The following is a 6,000-nucleotide window of genomic DNA, read 5'->3' on the forward strand; positions in this document are numbered from 1 at the left end:
AACACCATTTTATGAGATAGGCCATATCCACTACAAATCAGTATCGTTCATAATGGTGAAGTAGTAGTGACATTTCTATTAAAATCAGACACGGTGGGGGGGGGGTAGGGAAGGGAGTGGTGGAGACTGAGTGGCTCAGTTGGTTGAGTGTCTGACTTTGGCTCAGGTCATGATCTCATATCCATGGGTTCAAGTCCCACATCAGGCTGTGTGCTGACAGCTCAGAACCTGGAGCCTGCTTTGGATTCTGTGTGTGTGTCTCTCTCTCTCTGCCCCTCCCCTGTTCACACTCTGTCTCTCAAAAAATAAAATAAAACATTAAAAAAAATTTGTTACTTCAGGTATTTCTCATTACTCTAAACATTTTTAGGCAAAGAGAAACAAAATGCTTAAATAATGGAAACAAGAAAGAAAAGAATAATTTGAAAATAATAAAATTGTCTAAATAGAAAACTCAAGAGAGGATAAAAAACTGGTAAACTCTTAGAATTATTAAGATATTAGCAAATTAGATAAAAAATAATTAAGCACAAGTCACTGTATTCCTTATATGCCTACAATAATTAGCTATAAAACCCAAAGTCCCAATCGTAAGGTGAAATCTTATAATATAAATTATAATATAATATAATATAATATAATATAATACAAGACAATATAATATATTGTTATATATATTATAATAATATAATATAATATAATATAATATAATATAATATATTGTTATATATACCAATATATTAATATATTATATTATATTATATATTATATATTTTATAATATATAAAATAAATAATAAAAAATATATATAATATATAATATAATATGTATTGTAAATATATAAATATATAAATTTACACCTGAGTCATATATGTAGGCACCTAAAAAATGGCCCAAAATAAGCATTGCTCAGTTCCACTGACTGTTAGGAATATGGGAGAATTTTAATTACTCTTTCCACTTTTCTTTTGCTTTCAAATGATCTACAACAAATCCGATAACTTTTATAACAATAAATATATTTTTTAATGACCTGCTTTCTCCAGATTGCAGATATAGTAGCTCAAAGGCAATAGTAGCTCAAAGACTCCTTCTCTCTGTCATGTTTCCAGAAGGTTCAGGGAGCTGCAACCTGGCAGATTAAATAAAGGTTTAGAATGGTACACCCAACTTGATTTGCCTCACTGCTCCATGAAGTAATAAAATAACAATTACACCATTGTATCTCCTTTGCAAGTTCAACCTACTTGTAATGGAATAGAAGACTTGCTTACCCGTTAATTAATTAATTAATTAATTTAACCCATTAAATTAATTTTGGCAAGCAAGTCTTCTATTCCATTACAAGTAGGTTGTACTCATAAAGGAAGTACAATGGTGTAATTGTTATTTTGTTACTTCATGGATCAGCGAGTCAAATCAAGATCAATAAATCGTTCGAAACCTTTAATCTGCCAAGTAGCAACTCCCTGAACCTTCTGGAAATGACCTAAATTAATTTATGTGGTATCCATCAATGGAAGCTTATGGCCTATTTTATTCTTTGTGTGCGTGCTTTAGCAGAAGATGAATGTTTTAAGACTATCTTTATTTTCTTTTTTTTTTTTTTTAAATTTTTTTTTTTCAACGTTTTTTATTTATTTTTGGGACAGAGAGAGACAGAGCATGAACGGGCGAGGGGCAGAGAGAGAGGGAGACACAGAATCATCGGAAACAGGCTCCAGGCTCCGAGCCATCAGCCCAGAGCCTGACGCGGGGCTCGAACTCACGGACCGCGAGATCGTGACCTGGCTGAAGTCGGACGCTTAACCGACTGCGCCACCCAGGCGCCCCAAGACTATCTTTATTTTCTAATTCTTAAACTAATACCTTTGACTTTTTTCTTTTTGATGGATCTTTTAAAATATAGTAACTTGCTAACATTGGTCCCTGGAAACATTTAGGGATTTTAAAAAGGGTAATAAAAAGCATCGTAGATAATAATAATTGAAAACTGTGATTTCTACAACTGTATTTATCATGACATAGGAATTATGAAGGTAGGTTCCTAAATATTGAGAAATGCTTTAAAATCCAAGATACAAGATCAGTTTTCCATCAAAATAATGTAGATCCTGAGTCATGGTGGGAGGCCCTCATCCAGGGTAATATTTAGCTGGAATCCATTGGTAGAGATTACCAGCCTGGTACTTGTTAAATATTTTGATTATAACCCTTATCCACACCGTGGCCTCATCAGTGCACATAGCTGTATTCAGTATACCCTGTATATAGTGTCATTGAATCAAAGAAGGACTAAGTTGATTAGCACCTTGGAGAATATCTACTCCCTCATTTTACTAAAGAGGAAACTATGGTTGGAGCATTGTGGGGCTGCAGTTGTTGGGATTAGAGTGAATACTGACTATACTTCAAAATGTCTGGTTTTCTATTTTTTAAAAATGTACCTATTGCTCATGCACCTGGGTGGCAAAAGTTGAGCATCCGACTTCGGATCAGGTCATAATCTCATAGTTCATGAGTTCAAGCCCCATATCAGGCTCACTGCTGTCAACTCAGAGTCTGCTTCAGATCCTCTGTCCCCCTCACTCTCTGCCTTTCCCTCACTTGTGCTCTCTCAAAAATACATAAAACATTAAAAAAAATTTGTTTAATATACCTATTGCTGGGCCAGCCCATTGTATACCTGCTACCCCAAATTACTCTGAGGCTATCAGAGAAAGAATTTGTACGAGGACACCAGAAGTTTGTCCACTGATTTGACCAGCCCAAATTGGCTGCTTCCAACCAAGCCCCGAGGGGCATTTCCTGACACTTACTGAGGGTTGAAAGATTCTATGTCCTCTGCAATTCTCTTTAGGACTGCTCTGGGCATACTCTTCTGAGAAACTTATTCTCTAGACCAGGTGGCTGTGCCTTTCAGACCTCATGCTTTTAAGCTCACACACCTGTGGTAGGGAGCTTGGCAACAAGCAGACTCTGTGGTCATGGTGACAGTCGGCACCTGCCTCACTTCGTTCTGCTTTCTACCAACCACAGAGTTCATTCTGGATCTTTCCTCCCTCACCTATCCTGTGAGAGCCTTTTCTCTGATATGTCTGCCTGGTTCAGGTTTTCTAAATTTGTCACCAAATGTAGCAGAACCTCAGGTCTCTCCTGAGTGCGGGTGCGTGAGGACACTTCTCAGACACCAACAGTCTGCCTCCCAGCCCTCTGCTTTCCATTTACCCAAAGATATCCCATGTTGCTCAAAGGAAACCAGCCTGATTTCCATGCCTCTTCAGTGCTGTATCTCATGGTCTTCCTCTGGCTGATGGCAGGCTACAGTGCCCCCCAATCACAACCTCCCCTCCACCATCATAATCATCACCCTTTATTCCTGTTCTGTCAAAAATAAGAACTTGGTCCCTTCTCATGTTAAGAGTTTTTCTGATAATTATGGATAGTGCATAAAAACAATGACAAATTTAGGAAAATTACAGGAGTTTAGAATATCTTGCAACATCCTTGTCTCTGAACAGTCCATGGAAACCACCCCAATGGCGTCTTGCTCTCTTTTTCCATTTCATGCTCCCTTGGCCAGAAACTGACTCCCTGCAGACATCTTCTTTTCTATACACGTGTTTGTTTCATATGTGCAGTTAAGGCAGACCAGCAGCTACAGACATGCAAGGACGGTTGATGAAAACCTCAATGCCAGAATCCAAATTAGGTCCTTATATGTTGGTGGCGGTCAGTTTTAGGGGAAGCTGCTTAGAAGATTCCATGTGGGTGAGAAATTTGATGCAGTGTCTCCTAAGGTCTTTTGTTAGCTCAGAAATCCACGGCTCCTCTTGAGTCACCCTGCAGATCTAATTATAGACCTAGGCTCATTCAGTAGACACTGTGTGATTTGATGTCAATAAGAGCAAAACAGCTGTCCACACATATTACGTCATCGGAGAATAATTAAACTGCCTCCCAAATGCCCTCTTGAATCTACTTGAACTTGCGTTATAAGATCTCATATTCTTCCGTCTCATACTTCCCTATCTTTGCTCAAACTGTTCATTTTATCTGCAATGTCATCTTGCTAACTCCAACTGCTCAAATCCTTGAAGACTCAACTAAAATGTTTCTCTTCTGTAAAAGTTTTCCTGATCCTTCCCCATCTCAAGCTCCTCTCCAGGAAACTCATGTAACATTCTAACTGCGTACTTCAAGGCAATTCTTTCCGTTACTCTCTTGCATGGCATTTTCTCTCTAGTGACTCCTCTCTACTCCTCTGCCTACTTTAAGTGGCTTCCGGGCATATTATGCTTCACTCAGCTTTGCAGTTTCTATGCCTATCCTCACATTTTGCATACAGGAGGTGCTCAATATTTCTGAAATAAATAAATGAATGAAGTTGGCAGCCCTGACCATAAGATCAAAAACATTGTAATGAAAGGAGGCATCAGATTGGGTTGTATTAGTTGGGAAAGGCTTTTTGAATGAGATGGAATTTATGCGAGACTGGGGACAATTAATAGAATTTGAAGGAAGTGTAAGTTTGAGTAAAAGGCCCAGAACTGCTGTTGTAAGAACATCCACTCCCTCTATCTAGATGGGACATTGGGAACCACAATAATCCCTTCACTGACATAGTGTCTTTTCTTGAAAACAGCTGCAAAGAATTTGGCAATTAGGAGGGGATAGACCGTATGAATAAATAAGTGTAGGCCAGAAGACTACACCCCACAGGGATGCCAGGTAACCCTCACTCTGTAGAGGTGAGACTTACCACCACTGAGATTTTACGATCGTAACAGTACTCTAGCTGGTCGTAAATGTTAACTTGCTCCCAGATAATGTATTCCTTACTCGCTGACCTAAGGCCCTTTATCTGTAGTAAACTAATTTATTTTCTGAGAGATTTGCCCACTGGCCTTGAGGAGTGAAGGACCAGAACTTTCCCAGGCCACAGAAGCCAGCAGGTCTGTTTGAAGCCTCCTTAGCTTTCTGATAGCCTAACACTTTTATTAGCAAAATAATTTTCTTTTTCAGGTCACGTAAATGATTTTACTAACCTCCTTTTGTGTATCTATAGACCTGGGCTCTCCTTTGCAGAAAGAACACAGTACTCCTGCACATCACAAAACAGGAACCGGATTCCCTGGCACAACCCCCAAGCACTGAGATCATATTTGTAGCTGGTATCATAGAGTCTACACATGATGGAGAAACTTCGTAGGCCACTGCACTCCTTTTGCTAACTAACTACCCTAAACCCCTATATAAACCTCTGGGCCAGGCAGAAACCTGGGAGTTGGTCTTTGGACGAGAGTCTGTCTTCTCCTCAGGTGGCCAGGCTCCTGAGTAAAGCTCAAATTTCTTTCCAGTCAAAACTTGTCTCTTTACCTTTCAGGTGACAGGCAGCCCCACTTGCGCTCAGTAACACGATGGCTACTGGTCTATGCATCTAAGAAGTCCATCCTTTTTATTTTATGTTTTTATTTATTTTTGAGAGAGAGAGACAGAGTGCGAGTGGGGGAGGGGCAGAGAGAGAGAGGGAGACAGAATCTGAAGCAGGCTCCAGGCTTCGGGCTATCAGCACGGAGTCTGACGCGGGGCTTGAACTCGTGAACTGTGAGATCATGACCTGAGCCGAAGTCAGACGCTTAGCCAACCGAGACATCCAGGCACCCCAGAAGTCCACCTTAAACAGGATCATCATGGTCACCTCGACTGAAGAGGTCCTTCTAGATTACCATTCTTGGGTGAGCCCCAAGCTATCCTGCTGGGTGTTTACTGCTCCCCACTCCGATATTCCAACTAAAAGCTTTATGCACCTGATGATGAAGACACTCAGCCCACCTGAGATAGGGGTCTGGCCCAAGGTTACTTCCTAAGGAACGGGTCCAGCTGGGGGATTAGATTATATGAATGCCCTCATACTCACTCCAATTAAAAACAGAAGGCAAGCTTTGTCCAAGAATGACAGGTGTTGGCAAAATGCTTTGGCACAGGAGGGTGGCAACC

This window comes from Panthera uncia, chromosome E1 (genome assembly GCF_023721935.1).
Source record: "Panthera uncia isolate 11264 chromosome E1, Puncia_PCG_1.0, whole genome shotgun sequence".
Lineage (NCBI taxonomy): Eukaryota > Metazoa > Chordata > Mammalia > Carnivora > Felidae > Panthera > Panthera uncia.